Raw genomic sequence first — 27053 nt, forward strand, 5'->3', positions numbered from 1 at the left:
TACGGGCCTTTCTGGATGCAGAAAATGTTCGACTGCTGCCCTGGCCAGCACATCTCCAGATCTCTCACCAATTGAAAACGTCTGGTCAACGGTGGCCGAGCAACTGGCTCGTCACAATACGCCAGTCACTACTCTTGACGAACTGTGGTATCGTGTTGAAGCTGCATTGGCAGCTCTACCTGTACACGCCATCCAAGCTCTGTTTGACTCAATGCCCACGCGTATCAAGGCCGTTATTACGGCCAGAGGTGATTGTTCTGGGTACTGTTTTCTCAGGATCTATGCACCCAAATTGCGTGAAAATGTAATCAAACGTCAGTTATAGTATAATATATTTGTCCAATGAATACCCGTTTATCATCTGCATTTCTCCTTGGTGTAGCGATTTTAATGGCCAGTAGTGTATATTCCATTCACAGAATGACTTTCATTCTGCAACAGAATGTATACTGTTGCCAGACTTTATGTTATAACTGGAACTGCAAGCAAGACATAAGTAATCGGAAATGGAGTTTGCACAGTAGGATAGAAATAATGATGGTATGAACCTGAGGGAGGGGATGAGTGTCTGAATTAGTGTAGCGAGAAAAGTATTGCCCACAATGGGACACGGCCTGAGTTCGGGTTCAGAACCATCACTCAGATGCACAAGAAGTTATGTATAAAGAAGTTCAAATGGCTTTAAGCGCTATGGTACTTAACATGTAAGGTCATCAGTGCCCTAGACTTAGAACTACTTGAACGTAACTAACCTAAGGACATCACACACACCTATGGCCGAGGCAGGAATCGAACCTCCTCCAAATCCATATTTCAAGCGTTTGTACTGTTCTTTTCTTCTCCTTGCTCAGTGTCCATGGCTCAGCTCCGTATAATGTCACGCTCCATATAAAGCAGCTTCGCCAGTCTCTTCCTCAGGTCCCTCTCCATGCACCCACATATAAAAGCCTCCTCTTCTTAATAAATTCCTTCTTGACAAGAGATTTACGCTTTTTCACCTTCTTATTGCATCTCATGTCTGCCGTAATTATGGTCCCCTGATATTTTAAAATACTAATTTGTCCTATATCTTCCTGTCCTAACTTTAGAGTTGTTCTTACTTTTTTTGCACTTGTCACCAAACATTTTGTCTTTTTCTTATTAATTCTCATTCTGAGCTCTTGGCACGTCTTACTTTATTCTTTTAACATTCCAATTATAATTCTTTCGCTTTCTGTTACTAACACTATGTTGTTGTTGTGGTCTTCAGTGCTGAGACTGGTTTGAAGCAGCTCTCCATGTTACCCTATCCTGTGCAAGCTTCTTCATCTCCCAGTACTTATTGCAACCTACATCCTTCTGAATCTGCTTAGTGTATTCATCTCTGCGTCTCCCTCTACGATTTTTACCCTCCACGCTGCCCTCCAATGTTAAATTTGTGATCCCTTGATGCCTCAGAACATGTGCTACCACCCGGTCCCTTCTTTTTGTCAACTATATCATCGGCAAATCTAATACATTCTGTCGTCCTACTACCGTCGCGCACTCCTCTTTTCCGTTTCACAGATTTCTGAATAATATGCTCTAAATATATATTGGGAAGAGACGGCAGCCTTGCCTCACTTTCCTTCCAAATGTGCTTTCCTCTGTCATCTCATTCCCAATTTATGCCCTTGGTTTCTGTTGTAGGCGACGATTCTTCATCAGTCCTCTATTCCTCCAGTCGATTCCATTCTCCCTTAAATGCCCATCAATTTATTCCCAAGTATTCTACCCAAGTCCACGGAAACAATATAAACTTTTCTTTCTCTTTCAATGTATTTGCTCACTGCTCATAATTAAAACTGCAACACCAGGTAGGACATGAAATTACGAAATTTTACTTATTGTGCATATACAACATCCTAAGAAGAATACAAAATTCAGTTTATATGTGATTTGGTGGTATGTAGGCTGCGAAACTTTGTACAGAGAACTGGCAGGTACGTCATTCGATACTGATTCAACTCTACGCCAGAGTTTTTGATTTTATTTTATTGTGGTTTATGCAGAGCACATTTCAGCGGATACAATTACAGTATTTCACATAGTAATACAAGCAGGACTTTGGGGTGAGTTCATTACAAAATAAAGTACGCCAGAGTTCATCAATTTTGGTGGCTTACGAGTGGTGCCTTACCGGTTTCTCGACAACCCACGACCACCTGATTTCAGCGGGTAGAAGATCTGGAGTCGGAGCTAGCCACTGCGACACTACAACACCCTCTGTATCGTTGTGGGTCACGATGGCACGAAAAGCACCAGTCTTGCTGAATCGTAACGTCACAGAGACCTCGAAGAAGGGCACAGCTACCCGCTTTAACACGTCAGAAACACTGAATGATTGGTCCAAATTACAGGCTATGTGAACACGAGGTCAGCGTCTTGTATACCTGCCATCAAGCCATACCGTAACGTCAGCTGCTGGGCACTAATCAAGAAGAAGAATGCAATCTCGCAATGCTCGTTCTGCTCGAAGCCTCCATAGACGGGTAGTCCATCGTGATGCTGCCACAGAATCGGAGCTCTTCTGTGTCTAATGTTCTCTTTGGGTTCTCCATTGTCAGTAAGCCTCTCTACGTTTCTAAGGAAGCCCGCAACAATGGTTGCCGTACTAACAGTTCGTGGCACCCCGAACGTCGTCGCACTGTCCATGTGGATACTTGTCTTACTGCAAAAAAAAAAATCATTTTATGACGCTAGGTACGTGAAGTGGCTGTATGACCCTGTATAGCCACGTGAACAATGTTTCTATCCTCTTGGGCCATAGCCACGTGGGGCCGTTGAAATCCTGCATGGCGTATCTTCTCACAAACAAACAACATGCAAATTCGATTTCTGAACGAGAAACCCACTACGCAGGCGCCTCGGTATCCGCGCGGTCAACGGGCGGATTTGTAACCGAAGAGACCCGAGTTCGATTCCCGGCCGGGTCGGAGATTTTCTCCGCTCTGGGACTGGGTGTTGTGCCCTTACATTCGTACCGGCAGAAATGAAATTCTACTGTTGAGATGGCTGTGTGGGTACGCCCCGAAAGCCAATTAATATACGAGTATATCACTACGCGATCTTTCCTTATACAGGGTGTTTGGGGAGAAGAGGTCAATATTGTAAAGCGATAGTATAAGTAGTTCTGAACAAAAAATGTTATATGAAAAAAGGTCCTCAAATGCTTCGTTAAGGAGGTATGGGTATTGAAAGGAACTTGTATGCTGCAAAATTTATGAGCACAACGTGAACGTATACGCAATACAACTGGACCGTAGCGTTATTTTCTTGAAAATAATGCACAGGTACATGCCATATTTACGCTATGCAACTTACCACGTATTATGGTCATGTAAAGTACGTAGTATAATCACCGTTGTTCGCATAGTTGTGCCGTGTAAGGTTCAAATGGCTCTGAGCACTATGGGACTTAACTTCTGAGGTCACCAGTCCCCTAGAACTTAGAACTACTTAAACCTAACTAACCTAAGGACATCACACACATCCATGCCCGGGGCAGAATTCGAACCTGCGACCGTGCGGTCTCGCGGTTACAGACTGTAGCGCCTAGAACCGCTCGGCCACTGAGGTCGGAAGTGCCGTGTAAGCCGCATTGCGTAGTGTACCGGCGACGGATCGGTTAGCTGTGTAGTGTATCGTGTTAACTTTGTTCGTACAAGCGCTGCTAACAATTCCACACGTCTACAGTAATGAGGAATACGCAGATACGGTGTATGTTTATGGCTTCTGCGACGGTAGCGCTACCGCTGCAAGAGAAGAATACCATAGGCGCTTTCCGACTCGGATTACCTGATCGCAGCGTGTTTACCAAAGTGTTTATCACTTTGCGTACAACAGGCTCTCTTCCAAGTGGACATTTTTTGTCGAGCGTGCACGTCAACAAACTTTGCAAGAACAGGAAGAAATTATCGCAAGTGCTGAGCGAAGTCCCAGTACGAGCATACGAAGAATGTCCCTCCCTATGAATGTCCCACAGACATGTGTATGGGAAACATTACATGTGGAAAACCTGTATCCATTTCAGATACAGCGTGTCCAAAATCTTCACGTTGGCGAGGAGAATTCCCAACGACTTCATTCTGTCACTGGTAACTGAAAATAGTCATTTGCTTTCATACATACTATTCACTGACGAAGCTCAGTTTGCACGACATTGAATAAACGACACACGCAATAATCATCGATGGTCACGGGAAAATAGACACGCTTCAGTGGATAGCAATTTCCAAGTTCGTTTAGCCATAAATGTTCGGTGCGGCATTATCAGTAGCCTTTTGATAGGTCCATTTATTGTCAACCAGCGATTGACGGGAGAGATGTAGCTGCTTTTTTTGGAAAATTCATTTGTGAAACTACTGGAAGACGTTTCTTTAGCCAAGCGAGCTGGAATGTACTTGCGACAGGACGGTACCCCTCTACATGTTACCTTAGTGTGAGGGACCATCTCAATCGCACCTACCCTAATCGCTGGATTGGTCTTGGCGGTGCCATTAACTGGCCTCCAAGATCGCCTGACCTTACAACTTTAGATTTCTGTTCATGGGGTTGAATGAAATCAGAGGTGCACAAAGTGAAGGTAAATACACGAGATGAACTGCTTCCACTCATCATGGACGCTGCTGAATTGATTAGGAACCAACCACATGCAACTGAACAAGCAACACAACATGTTATCACTAGGGCGCAAAAGTGCATTGGCGTTCATGGTGGAATATTCGAACCTGTTCTGTGAACTGTGCAACATCTTTACCATATGTGTTAAGGCCGTTTGTCAATGACGTGGTACGTCTTTTTCAACTGAACACATGTAACGTGCACGTTGTAATGCATTATGTACTAAAGCAAAGTAAACAAACATTATGTAGAAATGTCTAACATTGTTTTCGAGAAAATCACGTTACGGTCCAGTTGTACTGCGTATACGTTCACATTACGCACATCAGTTTTGCAGAAGTTCCTTTAAATACCCATACCTCCATAACGAAGCACTTGCGGACCTATGTTCATTTAACTTTTTTTTTCAGAATTACTTATACTATCACCGTGTAAAATATTGACCTTTTCTCCTCAAACACCCTGTACACAGAATGTATATAGCGTTAGTTCTACTTTGTGCAGTTTCGCTTAAATGCCAATCATTTTCAAATCTAAGCAATCCAAGCAATGCAACCTGCTAATCTGAAGTTTGCTGCGCGCCACCTTCATGGTGGTGTAATATTAATGGCCAGTAGTGTGTGTATAAATGTATGTTGCGTGGCCGATTTCGACTTATAAGAGGCAACGCCAAGCGATAGCTGGAATAGGTCTTTCGAAGATAAACCAGTATAAACAAGAAATACTGACAACCGGAGGATCTCACGACCGTACAAGCCAGAACGGAAACAGAGACGCGTCGATAACGAAAAAGATGACGGCGAAATCGAAAGTTTAAATGCCACATACAACTTCTGAAGGTTACAGACAGGTACAAAACGAACAGTACGATCGCATCACTGGCGCTGTGAGACGGGAACGGGAAGCTTCACGCTAACAGAGGTCGAAATGAGTCACATCTGAGGAAAGCCAACATCCTGCGTACAGGTGAGAGAGAAAAAGGAAAGCGAAGTGAACGCGCCGCTGTGCGAACGCGACACGCGAAAGCCAAACAGTGGGAAAGCGTGGCCAGAACCGGTTCCGCCACTGTGCGCCTAAAAGTATACCGCAGTAAGTCGACACCTGCAAATCAGGGCAAGAGCGGGCCACGTCCGCAGGCCACCCAGAGGGAAGGGCACTGCGCACACGTTATTTTGACGAGTACTGCCCGTTCCCCAGTACCGCTGGGTCAGCTAAATTACCTTAGTAAATGGTAAGTAACTGCCTGCAAAGCAGTTAGCACAGCAGCTATTTTCCGTAGCGCACAACGTCTACACTACCGATCAGCCAACGACCTCCGAAGGAGTGTCGCCGTTCCTGCAATTGTCGCTCGAGTTATATCCCCAAATATACAGAAGTAACTCATCCTTGCGTTCCCAGAGCTAATCCAACTATTATGAAAGGAATCTCACGAAGCTAAATTTAGGGCAAGAAACGTATCTCTGCGCATTTACACATAGACTACTGGCCATTAAAATTTCTACACCAAGAAAAAATGTAGATGGTAAACGGGTATTCATTCGACAAATATATTATACTAGAACTGACATGTGATTACATTTTCACGCAATTTGGGTGCATAGATCCTGAGAAATCAGTACCCAGAACAACCACCTCTGGCCGTAATACCGGTCTTGATACGTACGCCTGGGCATTGAGTCAAACAGAGCTTGGATGGCGTGTACAGGTACAGCTTCAACACGATACCACAGTTCATCAAGAGTAGTGACTGGCGTATTGTAACTAGCCAGTTGCTCGCCCACCATTGACCAGACGTTTTCAAATGGTGAGAGATCTGGGGGAATATGCTGGCCAGGGCAGCAGCCGAACATTTTCTGTATCCAGAACGGCCCGTACAGGATTTGTACAACATGCGGTCGTGCATTATCCTGCTGAAATGTAGAACCTGGATTCATCCGAAAAAATGACGTTTTGCCATTCGTGCACCCAGGTTCGTCGTTGAGTACACCATCGCAGGCGCTCCTGTCTGTGATGCAGCGTCAAGGGTAACCGCAGCCATGGTCTCCGAGCTGATAGTCCATGCTGTTGCAAACGTCGTCGAACTGTTCGTGCAGATGGTTGTTGTCGGACGGCCGGTGTGGCCGGCAGGTTCGAATCCTGCCTCGGGCATGGATGTGTGTGTTGTCCTTAGGTTAGTTAGGTTTAATTAGTTCTAAGTTCTAGGCGACTGATGACCTCAGAAGTTAAGTCGCATAGTGCTCAGAGCCATCTGAACCATTTTTTTGGTTGTTGTCTTGCAAACGGCTGTTGACTCAGGGATCGAGACGTGGCTGCACGATCCGTTACAATCATGCGGATAAGATGCCTGTCATCTCGACTGCTAGTGATATGAGGCCGTTGGGATCCAGCACGGCGTTCCGTTTTACCCTCCTGAACCCACCGATTCCATATTCTGCTAACAGTCATTGGCTGGCTCTGAGCACTATGGGACTCAACTGCTGTGGTCATAAGTCCCCTAGAACTTAGAACTACTTAAACCTAACTAACCTAAGGACAGCACACAACACCCAGCCATCACGAGGCAGAGAAAATCCCTGACCCCGCCGGGAATCGAACCCGGGAACCCGGGCGTGAACAGTCATTGGATCTCGACCTACGCGAACAGCAATGTCGCGATACGATAAACCGCAATCGCGATAGGTTACAATCCGACCTTTATCAAAGTCGGAAACGTGATGGTACGCATTTCTCCTCCTTACACGAGGCATCACAACAACGTTTCACCAGGCAACCCCGGTAAACTGCTGTTTGTGTATGAGAAATCGGTTGGAAACTTTCCTCATGTCAGCACGTTGTAGGTGTCGCTACCGGCGCCAACCTTGTGTGAATGCTCTGAAAAGCTAATCATTTGCATATCACAGCATCTTCTTCCTGTCGGTTAAATTTCGCGTCTGTAGCAAGTCATCTTCGTGGTGTAGCAATTTTAATGGCCAGTAGTGTAGATACAAACAGGAAAAACGGAAATTACGACACATGTAGTCACAATTGCTCCATTGTAAGAATTCTAAATAGCTAGGTGTTGCAACAGATCGGAATGTTTCGTTCAAGAACCACGCTAGACAATCAAGCAGATGGTTCGCACCAGCACAAACTCAAAAGCATCAAACGGCGTGAACAATTCAGTGTCCTCCGAACATCAGCTCTCATTTTATGGTTCTCGGCCGCTGTGTCAAGCTAATAGAACGATGTCCACGCGAATCAGGTTGGTACCAATTTTCACGAGTCAAAATGGAGTGTGGCAGCTTAATCAGCTCCAAGTTCTCTCAGGACAATCATCTTGCCAATGGAACTAACACTAATTACATTTTATTAGAACATCAGCAATAACGGCAAAAAAGAAGCAGGAAAACTGACCTATAACGTTCATTCGTTGCAGCTCCGCCTCGTCGCACTACGTTGAAAAACCCAACAAAACAATCTGTGACGAGATACATCTGCAGCAGCCAGGGAAACCAAGGAAATCCGGAGCACAGAAGGTATTCAGTCGATTGAGTCCCAGAGTGTCCCACTGTAAACTTAACATGAGAAGATGGAGCTACACTGGATACGAGCTGTGTCGTTTGTGTGAAGTGCAGTATACCGAATATCCTTTCTGACGTCTGCAAAAGATGTGTATTGTAGGAGGGACGTTTTCTGCGAATGATAGAGCAATTTAAGCTGCTGAACATCGAATGTAATTGGTTTAATTTCTCGTTCCTTTCGTTCACTTTAAAATGTATTCTGCATTTGCTTTTCAAGCTCTTATGAAAGTAACAAACTAAGTTAGATTTAATCTCATTCCTCTCATGGACAAATAGTGAAGAAACAACTGAATTCTGTACGCAAAAGTTGAGCTCAGTGGAATCTCATACTCGTGGAGTCGTATACAATATCATTTCCCGCAGTTAAACTAGTGTGTTATGGCTGGCGGCAAATGCAGCTTACAGCTGCAGTTACTGCTACCATCACAACAACAACAAAGGAACAATATCCTTTTTTAACCAATTGACGGACAAAACTTACTCATTTCACTACGTATACCATTAGATGTTTCGATAGCTCTACACAAAACCGTATCACACCTTACTTTGGAGCAACTGACTACAATACAAAAAATGTTGGCCCTTTAAGCGAGAGGCATGGTATCGTGAGTAGGTGGCTTCGCAAGGGCAATGTCAGCACGACGATTTACGGGCTACCTCTCCGATTTGCAAGGATTTATTTCTGAAACTTTCCATCTTTCATTTCTGGCAACGCTTACATGGAACAAAACAAGTAGCGCTGTGGTCAGGTGAGCCAGCTCTTGGACACAAGGAGCGCAAACGCAGGATGCTGTCTAGTAAAGCAATATGACGTTCAAACAAACGTAAAGACCGATGCATTATGAATGAAATACACACAATACTGGTGTAATATTCTAGAATATTTGTTATTTTCTACACGAAACGGGTTTCCGTTGTTACGTCATCATCAGGTAGAAAAATAAGGATGTGGTGGAGTGAAATTTTGCTCGATCGAAGATTTTAAACTAGTGCACATACAAAGTACCTCCATTCCACAAGATGAAAAATGTTAATGTTAAAATAGGAATAAAACAAGGGAGAGCAGCTGTGATTATATAAAGTAAATTATTTTTATCGCAACGACAGAAATTATAGTAACTGAAATAAAAGAAATGGGGCAAGTCACGAAGAGGGCTATTTTCAGCATTAAGTATTACATCACATCCACAAAAGAAGGAAGATGAACTATCTTGAAATAAGGGAAATTGAAAGTTTATAAACATATGTCAGTCAACCCAAGCTTAGTACTGAATTACCAGACATAGTTGCCTTACCACTTCTAACAGTAGATGCTTGTCATAATCCCTTTCAGGCCATGTTGTAAATACCCCTCTTATTCACATGCCCCATTTCCTCTATTTCAGGTTTTATAACTTCTTTCGATGTGTTAAAAAAAATTTACTTCATATAATCACAGCTGCTTCACTCGCCTGCTTAACATCACCATTAGATCTTATCTGTTTGTAATTTAGCATCTACTAAATATTATTTTGTTTCGCCACATCTTTGGAGTATGTCACCACAGCTTATTGTTCAGTTATTTTCTTCCATGCACAACTGTTGTAATTTGTCCATACTTCATTAGTCAATACGTCACATATTTCATCTTAGTTAAATAACCTTACATCGCATTTACACTGAAATAATCTCGCTTGTTTTATTCCTATTCTAACATTAACATTTTTCATCTTTGGGAAATACTTCGTACGTGCTCTAGTTTAAAATCTTTGATCCAACAAATTTATCTTTGTACCTGATGATGGCGTAACAGCCGAAAACCGACTGGTGTAACAAACAAATATTGTAGAATATTACACCAGTGTTGTGTGTGTTTCATTCACAATGTATAAAATATTCTTCCAAGAAAGAGTCAAAGACCTAGAATTCTGTAAGAGATGTTTCCGTACATCATTCAGTGGGCAATACTACTTTTCTGAACTGACGTCTACAGACAAATGCAACCCACAGCACAACATGTATTGTGACAAATAGGCAAATACCACAAATACATCTAAGAATTAAAGCTACACCACTGCTTTTATACAAGCTCTTGTTTCATACCCCTTCCCTTCCCTCCACACACTCTCTCTCTCTCTCTCTCTCTCTCTCACACACACACACACACACACACACACACACACACACACACACACCACCTTATCGTACTTATATTATTTAGCCCTCTTCGTCTTCAGTTCATTAAAAGTCGACGAGTCAGAGTTGTAATGAAAGACGCACGTGATCTGATGCAATGCTACTACTGTACTTAACACTGTGACCCCACGCCAATCCAGCCGCCACAGTCGTGACTTACACCTGACTCGTCCAAACTTTCTTCTGTGTGCTATGATATTACAGCTGTTTGTGGAGTTTTTGAGATGGCGATTGGGAACAAGGCAATAATTTGCATAAACGAGTGTGGGAAACTGCCGGTAAACCACGTCGCGCTGGCAGCAGTTATTCGGTGCGGGCTGCCCAGATCCCGGACATGGCTCATTTGCCGCTCTGGGAGCCTGTCTGCGCTTTAATGGAAATAAGCAGCTCCGCGTCACGGAGGAAACAATCAAAGGTAAATGCATCTGTTAGCCCTACGTCACAATTATGTATCGACAATGTAGCATACAGATGAAAATAATAGTTGTTAACCATTGCCAGGGGATAGGGACTGTTCAGTATGCAGTGGAACAAACAACTGCGAAAGAAATAGGTTTCTAGCGGTAAAGTCAGAGTGAGAACACAATGCTGAAAGACAGACCAAACATAAGGCAGTACCTGTCAAATAGTATCCAAAGGAAAGAAACCACCATGTTGGTGGAAATGCATTATCAAAGACAGTATGAGCATATAGATGTAAAATCTGTATTAAGACAGGTATGACTGACGATCTTTGACCCATTAAGGAGATTAAGCATTACGGAAGAAGAGGAGGAATGTGCAATGATGAATGTGTAGTAGTAGTAGTAGTAGAAGAAGAAGAAGCAGAAGCAGAGGAGGAGGAGTGAATGTGATGGTTATGCTATTACCACTGCCGGAAACACCGAATAGTTTCGCCTGGAATTGAATTCCATTAACAGAAACGTGGCTACGTGTTTCAAGAAAACTGCTGTCGCTTCGGCGTAAAACATACGTAAACCGGTGTGGATGGGATGAAACCCATATCTATCAGCTGCTGATACCAAAATTTCTGGGCCAATTCCAATTGCTGACAAGGGAACCTCCCCATCGCACCCCCTCAGATGTAGTTGTAAGTTGGCACAGTGGATAGGCCTTGAAAAACTGAACACAGATCAATCGAGAAAACAGGAAGTAGTTGTGTGGAACTATGAAAAAAATAAGCAAATATACAAACTGAGTAGTCCATGCTCAAGATAGGTAACATCAAGGATAATGTGAGCTCAGGAGCGCCGTGGTCCCGTGGTTAGCGTGAGCAGCTGCGGAACGAGAGGTCCTTGGTTCAAGTCTATCATCGCGTGAAAAGTTTATTTTATTTTATTTTATTTATGAATATCACATCCACAACAAAACCTAAATCGAGCAAGGTAGAAGAATCTTTTTACCCATTCGCCAAGTGTACAAGTTAGGTGGGTCGACAACATATTCCTGTCATGTGACGCACATGCCGTCACCAATGGCGTATAGAATATATCAGACGTGTTTTCCTGTCGAGGAATCGGTTGACCTATTACCTTGCGATCAAATGTTTTCGGCTCCCATTGGAGAGGCACGTCCTTTCGTCGACTAATAGCACGGTTTTGCGGTGCAGTCGCAAAACACATACACTAAACTTATTACAGTGAACAGAGACGTCAATGAACGAACGGACAGATCATAACTTTGCGAAAATAAAGAAAGTAATCTTTTTACTCGAGGGAAGACTTGAACCAAGGACCTCTCGTTCCGCAGCTGCTCACGCTAACCACGGGACCACGGCGCTCCTGAGCTCACATTGTCCATGATGTTGCTTATGTGGCCCATGGACTACTCAGTTTGTATATTTTGCTTATCTTTTTCATAGTTCCACACAACTTATTCCTGTTTTCTCGACTGATCTGTGTTCAGTTTTTCAAGGCCCATCCACTGTGCCAACTTATAACTAAATCCGAGGGGGGTGCGATGGGGAGGTTCCCTTGTGAGTACAGTTTTGGAATCTTTTTCTCGAAGACAGTGACGCATATCGGCATAGTGTGTATTCCTCAGCGTTAGCAGGACAAAACCTAAGAACTAACCGGCGTACATTGCCTTGCGCTCGGCGCAAGAATTAATTAGAAATTTAATCACGTTATTAACTAGTACCTAAAGGAATTGCATTCTGTTTATGTCCACCCCGGTTCTCCAGAACCTGGGAATGTGTCGTCAAATCTTAGATAGCGCTCAGCCATAGATCAGCTTCTTGTCGACAGCAAATTACAGCCTAATCTTCTGTCAGAAATCGGCGATGAGGAAGGCAGCACAGCTGGTTCATAAGAGCGCTCGACATACTTAGTCTTCAAATGGTTATGCGGCCAATATTAAACTTGCATCTAAGAACATGGGTTGATATACACTGAAAAGCCAAAGAAAAAATGCCGCAACGCGGTGTGGCATGGACTCTACTAATATCTGAAGTAGAGGTGGAGGGAATTAACACCACGAATCCTGCAGGGATGTCTATAAATCCGTATGAGTACAAGGGGGTGGAGGCCTCTTCTGAACAGCACGTTGCAACGCAACCCAGATTTGCTTAATATGTTCACATCTAGGGAGTCTGGTGATCAGTGGAAGTGTTTAAACCCAGAAGAGTGTTCCTGGAGCCACTGTGTAGCAATTCTGGAAGTTTGAGGTGTCGCATTGTCCTGCTGGAATTGCCAATGTCCGTCGGAAAGCACAATTGACATGAATGGATGCAGGTGATCAGACAAGATGCTTTCGTGCATGTCACTTGTCAGAGTCGTATCTAGACGTATCAGGGGTCCCACATCACTCCAACTGCACATCCCCCACACCATTACAGAGCCTCCACTCGCTTGAACAGTCCTCTGGTGGCAAGCAGGGTCCATGGATTCATGAGGTTGTCTTCATACCCGTACACGGCCATCCGCTCTATACAATTTTAAACGATACTCGTCAGACCAGGTGACACGTTTCAAGTCATCAACAGTCCAATGTCGTTGTTGATGGACCCAGGCGAGGCGTAAAGCTTTGTGTCGTACAGTCATCAAGGGTACACAAGTGGGCCTTCGGCTCCAATAGCCCATATCGATGATGTTTCGTTGAATGGTTCAAACGCCAACACTTGCTGCTGGCCCAGCACTGAAATCTGCATCAATGTGCGGAAGGGTTGCACTTCTGTCACGTTGAACGATTCTCTTCCGTCGTCGTCGGTCCCGTTCTTGCTGGATCTTTTTCCGGCCGCATCGATGTCGGAGATTTGATGTTTTACCGGATTCCTGATATTCGCGGTACACTCGTGAAATGGTCGTACGGAAAGAGCCTCACTTCATTGCTACCACGGAGATGTTGTGTCTCACCGCTCGCTCGTGCGCCGGTTATAACACCACGTTCAAACTCAGCTGCCTTTGTAGCAGCAGTAACAGATTTAACAACTACGCCAGACTTTGGTGTTTCAATGTATAAGAAGCAAATTGAAATAACTATGTTTACGAACAAATAGCTCCACACAAATTATTTCAATGGTGCAAGAGGAATAGACGTCGTAATTTAATTACTTTGGTAAAAGTAAAACTGCAAATATTTCTGTGAACTCTAAGCGGGCATTCTTCGTATTTTATCGGCATATTAGCTGGCATTCTTCTTTTTTATTGGTAAGTAGATCATACAACATATTGTACAACCACACAGAGTGTACAAGATGTCTTATATTTGGTGTGCGTAATGTTTCTGTATATGCATAGATGCCATACTATCCATATTCTTTAATAAGGCGCAGCACCGAAGAGGCCAATGTGCTCTGGGAGGAAATGGGAATGGATTCGTTAAAATGAGATTACTGCTGCCCGAGTCGAGTCACGTTTAAGCGTGGTAAGTCATTCTTATTTATTTTTTTCTGCTTAAATTTACACATGAGCGCAAAGTCAAGCTCCACTGTTCTACGTCTACATCGATACACCGCAGGACTCAATGTGTGTGGTAAGAGGTATTTCTGATACCACTATCACTTCACCCCCTTCTCTGTTCCTTCTGTTCTGTGTGAGGAAGAACGAGAGCTCGAATTTCTTTGGTCATTCCGCAAGACGTATTTGAGAGGAAGAAACACGCGGCCCATGTCGTTTTGGAATTTTAACACTTAAACTTCTCCGTGGTGCAGAACGCCTCTCTTGTAGCTGGAGTTTGTAGAGCATCTCCGTAACGCTCTCGCGCCTACCGAGTGAACCCGTGACTAAATATGCCGTTATTTGTACTCTCTCTCTCTCTCTCTCTCTCTCTCTCTCCCCAATTAATCCGATCTGGTAACGACCACAGACTGATCAGTATTAGTAATCGGGCAGATCAGTGTTTTGTAAGCCACTTCTTTCCTGGATGAATCATTTCCTGAAGCTCCCTCCAATATATCTCAGCTTGGCATCTCTTTCTTCCTAGAATTATTTCTAAGGGGTCGTTCCACGTTAGGTAACTCCGGATGGTTAGTCCTTGGTATTTCAGAGCTGTCTCTGATTTATTATCATTCGCTCCGTACCTCCATGAGATCCAAGCCTTGTTGACACGGCGCTCGGGTTGATGCCGTGTTACCTGACTTCAGGAAGGCATCTGCAACAATCCCGGAGCTGCAGTTTACTGAAAAAAATAGGAGCTTGTTAAGTAACGGACCAGGTTTACGACTCGATTCAAGACTTGCTTACACGTCCCTCTTACCTGAACAAAATCGACAGATTTAAAGGTAATTTCGGAGTATACCAAGGATGTGTGATAGGGCCGCTACTGTTTACAGCATATATACGAGTAAATGATCCAGTACAGAAAGCGTTGGAATCTCTCTATTACTGTTCGCAGGTTATACGGTTATCCATAACAAAGTAGCAATGCCAGAGGACAGTATCGCTTTGCAGAATGGCCTGTAGTGGATTGATGAATGGAGCTGGGTAACACAGCTGACTGAGCGCAAATAAATTTAACATATTGCGCATAAATAGGAAAAGAAATCCACGACTCTACACCTACAACACTGATGACTAATTGCTGAAAATAATACCTACCGTAAAATATCTAGGAGTAAGCGAAAGAGCCTGACAACATTCCACCCACAGCAATAAGCCATCCTCTGCATTTCCCTTCGGATTGCAACCTTCGTGTAGATAACATTATCGTCAGTCAATTGCTCCACATTGCTCCTGACGTTATCCACTAGAGCATTAAGAAACAGCTAACACCCTCGGGATACGCGTGAAAATAATTTCATGTCTGTTAATTCCGTCACGTCAACAATAACTTGTCTTCTAACTTCTGGGAAGTTTTGAATCCTGATAGAAATCTATACTCTGTTCCTCTTTTTCACACGTCACTGCCGAACGTTGGCGGGATATAGAATGGTTCGTCATAGAAGAGGAGAAAATGCTGCGCCTGGTTGGCTTTGCGGATTCTGTTGATGATAGGCTCGTTAACAACGAATCAAGTGTCACTTTCAGAACTGAAATGTATTTCTCTGTTTCGGATAAGGAAGGAACTAAGAGATTACCAGTCGGTGTCACTTTCAGAACTGAAATGTATTTCTCTGTTTCGGATAAGGAAGGAGCTAACAGATTAACAGTCGACTGAATGTAAGTAATACGTTCAGTGGCTTCAATATTCAACTATAAGGTGAAATCCTTCAATACTATCTTACGTTACACACAGCTTATGCAGCAAAATTATCCTGTGGTTAAGTCAGGAATTTTCATCATTCTTGTTTTTAATTAGAATAGTACGTTAGCTAAAAACGATAACGTGTTGCGGTTTTCGTCTAGTCGTCTAAGGAGCGTATCGTGGGACATTTGCAATGTATTATTTCATTCTGCTTAAAAACTAAATGACATTCGAAGCTGTATTACACCTCTGCTCGTCTCTTTTTACGTGTGAACTTCAGCTGGCCACGCCACTTTTAGGCTAGCTGTACCAGCTGAACGGCTAGTGCTGTCCAAGTTACGTGCGCCGGTAAAGCTGTTGTCCCGTATTATTGCTAAGTCGATGTGCAAGTAAAGCAGAGCGCAAAACGTACCTGTATTATCGTAGCTGACAGTACTCGAGAACCGAGCGAGGTGGCGCAGTGGTTAGCACACTGAACTCGCATTCGGGAGGTCGACGGTTCAATCCCGCGCCCGGCCATCCTGATTTAGGTTTTCCGTGATTTCCCTAAATCGCTCCAGGCAAATGCCGGGATGGTTCCTGTGAAAGGGCACGGCCGACTTCCTTCCCCGTCCTTCCCTAATTCGATGAGACCGATGACCTCGATGTTTGGTCTCTTCCTCCAAACAACCAACCCCAGTACTCGAGACGGCTTGGCTGCAGTACCACGTGAAACGGAAATCAAGTGAGGCTCCAGCAAACGCGGAAGAATACATAATGCAATGTTTACATCGGGTTTATTCTTATGGTGAACGGATTATAGTAAGCAGCGTCTATAGGCTGCGCTATTTTAGTATTTCCTCTCTATTCTGCAAACTCAATCAAATCCAACTCGTACAACTTCCAAATGGATTTCCAATACTTATCTGCCTGCTATATAAATACGAGTAAGCGCACTTCGCCCATTGGAAAAATGACAATGTCTTCGAAAGACATGATTTCATAGCTCGTATATTTAATTATATTTTATTGCGTGAATACGCCTTAGAAAGTTAAATAGGGCGTTGGGAGGCTTCTGCGTCCACAAGAGCGATAGTTAAACTGAAATAATTTCATACTGCAATAACTCGACCGAAAATAAACATACTAATATCATCATGGTTTAGCCGGCCGGAGTAGCCGAGCGGTTCTAGGCGCTACAGTCGAGCCGCGCGACCGCTACGGTCGCAGGTTCGAGTCCTGCCTCGGGCATGGATGTGTATGATGTCCTTATGTTAGTTAGGTTTGAGTAGTTCTAAGTTCTAGGGGACTGATGACCTCAGAAGCTAAGTCCCATAGTGCTCAGAGCCATTTTTGAACAATCATGGTTTAGTTTTTAAGAATAGAGATGTAGTTCATACCAATACCACTCCGACATTCGTGTTAACTGGACGTTTCGAATTGTACACGCAGAAATTGAACCCAAGATTTTGGACGACACGAATGTGCCTGGTATGCGTTAAACGAGATCAGGAACCAATTATACGACCCAAGTGTTGTTTTGCACATGAGTTTGTAAGTTACAGCTCATCCTGAACACCAATTGTGTAATGCAGAGACTAAATAAATCATACGAGACTGTCCGTATGGAACAGTTATGGAAGAATAGAGCACAAAATTCTAAAGTGAACTAGCTAAAAAACTCGATGCCTCATCCGTGAGTAATACGCAGTACTGGCGGGAATAGAGGCAACGTAAGAGTGCTTGGACAAACCAGGCAGCACCTTGCGGGCCCGAGTCTAATATGGACGTGAAGGTTGTCGTTGACGAGCTGCAGAGCACAATGGCGCTCCACCCACACCCAGCGGATCCACTCGGCATTCGCAATATGACGGCGGTACTGGGACCAACAAATTACTTGCAAAATATTTTATTCAATTTCAGCGCAATAAATACGATTGGCATAATATTTGTCACGGAAACGTCAGAGTTCAATAGTGCTTCTACTTTTTTCTTTTCAACTGTAAAAGTATCTTGCCACCCATTGTTGTTGTTGTTGTTGTTGTTGTGGTCATCAGTCCTGAGACTGGTTTGATGCAGCTCTCCATGTTACTCTATCCTGTGCAAGCTTCTTCATCTCCCAGTACCTACTGCTACCTACATCCTTCTGAATCTGCTTAGTGTATTGATCTCTTGGTCTCCCTCTACGATTTTTACCCTCCACGCTGCCCTCCAATGCTAAATTTGTGATCCCTCAATGCCTCAAAACATGTCCTACCAACCGATCCCTTCCTCTAGTCAAGTTGTGCCACAAACTTCTCTTCTCCCCAATCCTATTCAATACCTCCTCATTAGTTACGTGATCTACCCACCTTATCTTCAGCATTCTTCTGTAGCACCACATTTCGAAAGCTTCTATTCTCTTCTTGTCCAAACTGGTTATCGTCCATGTTTCACTTCCATACATGGCTACACTCCATACAAATACTTTCAGAAACGACTTCCTCACACTTAAATCTATACTCGATGTTAACAAATTTCTCTTCTTCAGAAACGCTTTCCTTGCCATTGCCATTCTACATTTTATATCCTCTCTGCTTCGACCATCATCAGTTATTTTACTCCCCAAATAGCAAAACTCCTTTACTACTTTAAGTGTCTCATATCCTAATCTAATTCCCTCAGCATCACCCGACTTAATTCGAATACACTCCATTATCCTCGTTTCGCTTTTGTTGATGTTCATCTTATATACTTCTTTCAAAACACTGTCCATTCCGTTCAACTGCTCTTCCAAGTCCTTTGCTGTCTCTGACAGAATATCAATGTCATCGGCGAACCTCAACGTTTTTATTTCTTCTCCATGAACTTTAATACCTACTCCGAATTTTTCTTTTGTTTCCTTTACTGCTTGTTCAATATACACATTGAACAACATCGGGGACAGGCTACAACCCTGCCTCACTTCCTTCCCAACCACTGCTTCCCTTTCATGTCCTTTGACTCTTATAACTGCCATCTGCTTTCTGTACAAACTGTAAATAGCCTTTCGCTCCCTGTATTTTACATCTGCCACCTTTAGAATTTGAAAGAGAGTATTCCAGTCAACATTGTCAAAAGCTTTCTCTAAGTCTACAAATGCTAGAAATGTAGTTTTGCCATTCCTTAATCTATTTTCTAAGATAAGTCGTAAGGTTAATATTGCCTCACGTTTTCCAACATTTCTACGGAATCCAAACTGATCTTCCCCGAGGTCGGCTTCTACCAGTTTTTCCATTCGTCGGTCAAGAATTCGCGTTAGTAATTTGCAGCTGTGACTTATTAAACTGATAGTTCGGTAATTTTCACATCTGTCAACACCTGCTTTCTTTGGGATTGGAATTATTATATTCTTCTTGAAGTCTGAGGGTAGTTCGCCTGTCTCACACATCTTGCTCACCAGATGGTAGAGTTTTGTCAGGACTGGCTCTCCCAAGGCCATCAGTAGTTCCAATGGAATGTTGTCTACTCCCGGGGCCTTGTTTCGACTCAGGTCTTTCAGTGCTCTGTCAAACTCTTCACGCAGTATCATATCTCCCATTTCATCTTCATCTACATCCTCTTCCATTTCCATAATATTGTCCTCAAGTACATCACCCCTGTATAGACCCTCTATATACTCCTTCCACCTTTCTGCTTTCCCTTCTTTGATTAGAACTGGGTTTCCATCTGAGCTCTTGATATTCATACAAGTGACTCTCTTTTCTCCAAAGGTCTCTCTAATTTTCCTGTAGGCAGTATCTATCTTACCCCTAGTGAGACAAGCCTCCACATCCTTACATTTGTCCTCTAGCCATCCCTGCTTAGCCATTTTGCACTTCCTGTTGATCTCAGTTTTGAGACGTTCGTATTCCTTTTTGCCTGCTTCATTTACTGCATTTTAATATTTTATCCTTTCATCAATTAAATTCTATATTTCTTCTGTTACCCAAGGATTTCTACTAGCCCTCGTCTTTTTACCTACTTGATCCTCTGCTGCCTTCACTACTTCATCCCTCAGAGCTACCCATTCTTCTTCTACTGAATTTCTTTCCCCCATTCCTGTCAATTGTTCCCTTATGCTCTCCCTGAAACTTTGTACAACCTCTGGTTTAGTCAGTTTATCCAGGTCCCATCTCTTTAAATTCCCACCTTTTTGCAGTTTCTTCAGTTTTAATCTACAGTTCATAACCAATAGATTGTGGTCAGAGTCCACATCTGCCCCTGGAAGTGTCTTACAATTTAAAACCTGGTTCCTAAATCTCTGCCTTACCATTATATAATCTATCTGATACCTTCTAGTATCTCCAGGATTCTTCCATATATACAACCTTCTTTTATGATTCTTGAACCAAGTGTTAGCTATGATTAAGTTATGCTCTGTGCAAAATTCTACCAGACGGCTTCCTCTTTCATTTCTCTCCTCCAATCCATATTCACCCACTATGTTTCCTTCTCTCCCTTTTCCTACTCTCGAGTTCCAGTCACCCATGACTATTAAATTTTCGTCTCCCTTCACTACCTGAATAATTTCTTTTATCTCATCATACATTTCATCAATTTCTTCATCATCTGCAGAGCTAGTTGGTATATAGACTTGTACTACTGTCGTAGGCGTGGGCTTTGTGTCTATCTTGGCCACAATAATGCGTTCACTATGCTGTTGGTAGTAGCTTACCCGTACTTCTATTTTATTATTCATTATTAAACCTACTCCTGCATTACCCGTATCTGATTTTGTATTTATAACCCTGTATTCACCTGACCAAAAGTCTTGTTCCTCCTGCCACCGAACTTCAGTAATTCCCACTATATCTAACTGCAACCTATCCATTTCCCTTTGTAAATTTTCTAACCTACCTGACCGATTAAGGGATCTGACATTCCACGCTCCGATCCGTAGAACGCCAGTTTTCTTTCTCCTGATAACGACGTCCTCTTGAGTAGTCCCCGCCCGGAGATCCGAATGGGGGACTATTTTACCTCCGGAATATGTTACCCAAGAGGACGCCATCATCATTTAACCATACAGTAAAGCTGCACGCCCTCGGGAAAAATTACGGCTGTAGTTTCCCCTTGCTTTAAGCGGTTCGCAGTACCAGCACAGTAAGGCCGTTTTGGTTAGTGTTAAAAGGCTAGATCAGTCAATCATCCAGACTGTTTCCCCTGCAACTACTGAAAAAGCTGCTGCCCTCTTCAGGAACCACACGTTTATCTGGCCTCTCAACAGATACCCTTCCGTTGTGGTTGCACCTACGGTACGGCCATCTGTATCGCTGAGGCACGCAAGCCTCCCCACCAACGGCAAGTTCCATGGTTCATGGGGGGGGAGGGGGGGTGGATCACCACATACATATCGCGAAATGACCACGACGAGAAAATTCGAGAAACTGGAGCTTGCTGACAGTTTTTCTGACGCGCCATTGTCGAATGGCGGGAGGGGCGGGGGGGGGGGGGGGGAGGAGGAGGAGGAAGAAATCAAGTTAGTGGTACCGTAAGTACCCTCTGATTGCGCAGTATTTATGTACATGCTGAAATGCTAAGTTGCAATGGATTCCGAGTCCACATTAAGCAGCAAGTCCCGTTATAACAGGCTGGGTAAATCGATTAAAAGTCAAGAGAAAGTAAGGCTTTTCCACCTTCAACAGAACGTTGCCACAGGTGTTCAAACCAATCTTGATGTTGAGTAATAGCTCTACCTTACATCGAGTACTGCGTCCAATAGATTTCATAAAGCTAATATATTTTCCGAGTGACCAGCCATGTGTGTAGCAGCCACTGTCCTTAGCAGGAGGAACTCTCTGCAGTAGGCACGTCGATATATGTACTGCGGATCAATGGTGCGACTGTTCTCTGTTCACAAGAGTCCCGATTCAGTTCGCAAAGTGACAGCTGTTGGGTTTTTATTTGGCGAGACGCCAAAACTCTGTAAGACATCCGGGTATGGGATGCCTTTAGACAAGGAACTATCTGTGTGTGTGTGTGTGTGTGTGTGTGTGTGTGTGTGTGTGTTGATATCTTTGCAAGTCCATGTATTTCCATGTTGAACGGTGACTGCGGTGATTTACTCGTACAGTGACGACATTCTCGTAATTTATGGGGGTACCTACGCCACGCTACGGGTGATCAATTCCATATTGCAACACTGATTGGCTACACACGAGCAGTCTAGTCTAATCTGTATTTTAAACGGCTAAAACAGCTGCAGTCGCAGGTTGCCTAACTAACGGCATTCAGGGACAGTAAAAATTTGATTTCAGTATTTCATTTACGAGGGCTGCTAGGAAAGTAAGGTCCAATCGATCACGAAGTGGAATAGTGGAAACCACAGGGAAAATCCAATGAAGCTTTGCGTAGATGTGTCGGACAGTGTTTCTAGCATGTCCGTCGATCGCATCATATCGTTTCTTTTTTTTTTCAGTTCAGAACACACAATGGCCACGTAAAGAAGCCTATCTAGAAAATTGTGTCTCCCGGTAAGTACGGGCGCCTGTGAGAGATTTCGCCTGATTTCGTGCAGCGCAAACAACGTAATTGTCATGCATTCCTTTCTTCATGACAATAAAATTCTCGGCCACACACTACAGCGGCAATGAGGACGCTACTACAGTGTTTTCGATGGGAAGTGTTCAATCACTCTGATGTTCATCTCTGCTCACATGAACCGCTGGGTACGGAGACATGTTGGCACGGACAACAAGCTGCAGATCAGTGTAGTAAATTGGCAAAAGCACAAGGCGGCTGCATTCTATGACGAGAATATTGGAAAGTTGGTACAACGCCACGCCAAATGTCCGAGTCGGAGCGGCGACTGCGTACAGAAGTAGCTGGGAAGTGTAACTAACTGCTCAAAAAAATTACTGACCGAATTTTTAAATTTATAACACTGTTATAATCTGCGCTCTGAGATATAATTTTACGTCAAAGGTTTAACGCGGTAAAGCAAGTACTGCAGTTAGAAACTGTGTACACACATCTTCAGTCAACATAACACATGGCGCGCAAATTATCCTAACTGTATTCAACCAGTATTTCAGAATGCGAGCAGTTAACGACTTTCAAAAAATTTCACACATATTTGAAACATTTTCGAAACGTTTCCTCATTAACAATCCCAACAAAATAATGTAAGGAAAAAGTTTATATCTTATTACATATTTATTTTTCATGCAGTAAAACTTCAGCATTAGGCACGACGATTTGTCACTTCTTTGCCACTACCTCTTTTCGCAACGTATTTTGCAGACTATATCACATACACCACTGAATATACCTGTGCAAACATACAGTTAAGGAGATACGACATTTTATACACGGGAGTTCGCGCCTTTAAAGAATCGGGACGGGAAGGGGATGGGGAGAGAGGTTGTTGGTGAATATCTAAATCAGCAAGAATTTAGCTCTCTTGCTAACCATTCCGGTACACTGACCGGAATCCGACTGAGTTTGGCTCAAATGGTTCAAATGGCTCTGAGCACTATGCGACTTAACTTCTGAGGTCATCAGTCGCCTAGAACTTAGAACTAATTAAACCTAACTAACCTAAGGACATCACACACATCCACGCCCGAGGCAGGATTCGAACCTGCGACCGTAGTGGTCGCTCGGTTCCAGACTGTAGCGCCTAGAACCGCACGGCCACTCCGGCCGGCCGACTGAGTTTCACGCTATCGAGAAGTGTATTGCTGCTCTCTGTTTTCCACCCTGTATCTTTTCCTTGGCGAGAGCAGTAGCCAGACACAGTAACCATCAACAGTTGTACGTGTTGAATTCCTATTCGGGGGAATTTTAAGCCGCTGTGATGTTACTTGTACTGCACCAAACTTATACATCCACTTTGGATTCTGAAAGATTGGCTGCGAGGGAAAATGAATTCTCTGTCTGGAAATATGCTTCCGCGCTGTGTTTGTATCCTATACATCTTTCCAACGCTGAGGGCCGGCCGCAGTGGCCGAGCGGTTATAGACGCTACGGTCGCAGGTTCGAATCCTGCCTCGGGCATAGACGTGTGTGATGTCCTTAGGTTAGTCAGGTTCAAGTAGTTCTAAATTCTCTCGGGGACTGATGACCTCAGAAGTTAAGTCCCACAGTCCTCAGAGCCATTTGAAGAGCCAACGCTGAGGGCGTGAACTATCTTTTCTAACGTCGAGTGATTCTACTTTATCCAATGAATCTATATGATTCCTTATGTCTTCCAAATGTCACCTGATGTTTCTTGATGTTTACTGTGTTTGCCACCCCTTTTCCCTCACTTACTACAAGTTCTGGACTAGTTTTCCATAAAATTGTTTTTATGCACTGTTCGGTAAAACGGAATGTAAGCAAAAACATTTTCGCACATCTGTTACTTGATTTCCAAGAATAAATGTATACTGTAAAGTGCAAGTACGCTTGAACATAATACCATCTTCCAATCTTTACACAATCTTTTCCCTGGAATTTTCGTGATCAGCTTGCTCAGATAATCACGTTTCCTGTATTTACTTTCTAAACCGTAAAATGTCTCCAACAATCTCTATCTCTACACTTACGCCTTGCGGTTATCTTTAACCCATTCTCTGTTCTTGCACTTTTCCGCTTGTATTAATGTATGCTTTTCCTTTCAGACAAGCTTCCTCTTTACTGTTTACACTCCATTTCCACTATTCACTTTTGCGTTTGCGAACTGTCCCTGTAATCCGTTCGAGCACGTCTATTTCAAGAATCCAAAAGGTTAGTTCGAATGTAGCAGGCTTATTATACTTCTATATCACTCTGCCTGTGCTTTCATTTACAACTATTTCGGCTGTTTCATCAGAATTGTCTGCTGACTGTCCACAAACACCAGTATTTATCCCACCTTAATTTTCAATTATGAGACCATGGACCAGCATGTGGACTAATTATAATAATATTTTAGCCCAATCTGTGCAATAGTGCTTAGCCTGCAACCGTATTACTACCTTCTTTTTGTTGTTTCTTTGCTCTTTATGCAAACGATTGCTCTTACATAACATATCATGTCATGTGTTTTCTAATGAAAAATCCTGTTAGTCCTGTCTTGCTTTCTCTAACACCATTTGTAACACTAATCTGGAACGGCTTATTTTATGTTGTCAGCCAAAAGCAAACTGTAACCTAGGTTACGCTATACACAATACAATACAGTGTACTTCAACCTGATTCACTGATTGTTACTGAAATACCTATAATGTGATCATTCAAATACAGTAAATATACTTACGGTACTGACAGCTGTTTGATATTACGACAATAAACACAACACAAAATAGATAAAAAGCTCCGAACACGACCTTCTGCTTCAATATATACCTTTTTCCGCGCATTACAACGAAAAATGAATGCAGAGATACCAATGTGAATGTCCGTAATATACAAACCTGTTTTTTCTGTTCGGTGAGACAAAATCGTACACGCAGTGACGATAAAAGGCCGGCCAGGCAAGATGCCAAAGATATGAGTAAATCGTTCAAATGGCTCTGAGCACTATGGGACTTAACATCTGAGGTCATCAGTCCCATAGCGGTTGCGCGGTTCCAGACTGGCACGGCTAGAACCGCTCGGCCACACCGGCCGGGAGATCCGAGTAAAAAAGGATCGTAACAGTAGTTGTGATCGTATTACACTGACAATATACGGAGTATGTAGTTACGATGTTCGAACATCTTTCTATAACGGATTAGTAAGCGACCAGTTACGATTTTATCTGACCGACAAAACAGTAGCTTGGACATACGGTGGCATTGTACCTTCGGTTACTCCCAAAGCGTAATTATGATAGTACGTCTATGAACCGTCAAATTATTCATTCAATATTTTGAGTGAAACCAGTCTGTGGGAACAACCGAATGAAAACAAATCGTCCAGCTGGTCGGACTACTCACTCATTCTTTTAACTGGAACTAGTATGTAGGAGCAGCGGAATAAAACGATCGAGAAGTCGGTTTGCAGTTTAACGTGTCGGTTTATTTTTTCAGGTGAAAGTAGTCTGCAGGAGCAACTGAATGAAAACACTGAACACACTTGCAGCTTTGCATACTGACTGAATTATCCATTCTTTCTTTTCGGGCGAAAAACATATTAAAAAGTTTATTTAAATAGTTGTTTTTGCTTTCTGTCTTGCGTGTGTGAAGTTTTTCCATTGATTTCAAACATTCTGATGCGATTATAGCAGATACGCCGTAAATTTCAGGTTTATTTCAGTTTCTCTTCAACTGAGTCAACCAATATGTTGCTTCCTCCTATGTATATATCATTAAAAGACCCTGAGTGTAAAAATTAGAGGCAATCGAGCTCACTCGGAAGCTTAGCAGCAATCGTCCTTAACTGCGAAACATTCGGGACTGGAACAGGAAAATGTGAAATAGCAGTGCTACAAGCCAGGTAAGAAAGCGAGTTAATATTAAATTGTCATTTAGTTCTAAGTTGGAAGTTTCATGTCTTTACATTATCGGGAACTTAGTTTAAAACCTATTGCAAAATCTGTACCGAACGGACCGATCGAAAAAAACAAAGTACCCTCCGCCACACACCAGAATCTAAAGCAAGTTAATATTGCAGTGTCATCCATTTCTGAGCTATGTTGAAAGCTTCAGGTCTCTAGCTTACCTATAAGTTGTTTAAAATCAACTGGAAAATTTTTACCGAATAAATGAAAACCGACCTAATAAAAAAGGTGATAAAATGTGATGGTCAATTTATGTATATACGTACATTAATTTACAGTGCAGCACCAGATACTCAACTTTTGAATCCAACGCCACAAGTACGAAAATTCGTAATGAGTAAGTAAATGCACACATTTTCAAAATATTTTAAGAAATACGTTTTTTTCACATGTCTTGAAATAAAATACTTTGTCTCTAAAAAAGTTTTCAATCACAATCATGGTTCATCTACAAACGAAAATGTTGAAAAACTGTATTTATTTATTTTATTTAATCACTCAAACCCGGAGAATGAGTGAAAACACATATAACGGCCGGAACCGACAAATTTGTCAGTCGCAACCGACGAAGACTTGTTTCAGTCAATTGTCTCGCACTGAGTGAAACCGTTGAAGCCCGGTGAGTGAAAACT

At 43.0% G+C, this 27053-nt stretch overlaps 1 protein-coding gene across 2 annotated transcripts in view; it reads right to left on the reverse strand.

The window, feature by feature from the left end:
- The window catches only part of LOC126199372 (tyrosine-protein kinase CSK), a 222405-nt gene that overhangs the window by 149724 nt on the left and 45628 nt on the right, over positions 1–27053 (reverse strand). Inside the window, exon 1 of one of the 2 annotated variants that reach the window (XM_049936281.1) lies at positions 14896–14975. The exons of the other annotated variant lie outside the window; for it this stretch is intronic. The gene's annotated coding sequence lies outside the window, so the exon portion shown is untranslated. Of the gene's footprint in view, positions 1–14895; positions 14976–27053 lie in introns of those variants that run through there. 2 annotated transcript variants of the gene reach the window in all.

The sequence above is a fragment of the Schistocerca nitens genome, chromosome 8 (assembly GCF_023898315.1).
Source record: "Schistocerca nitens isolate TAMUIC-IGC-003100 chromosome 8, iqSchNite1.1, whole genome shotgun sequence".
Lineage (NCBI taxonomy): Eukaryota > Metazoa > Arthropoda > Insecta > Orthoptera > Acrididae > Schistocerca > Schistocerca nitens.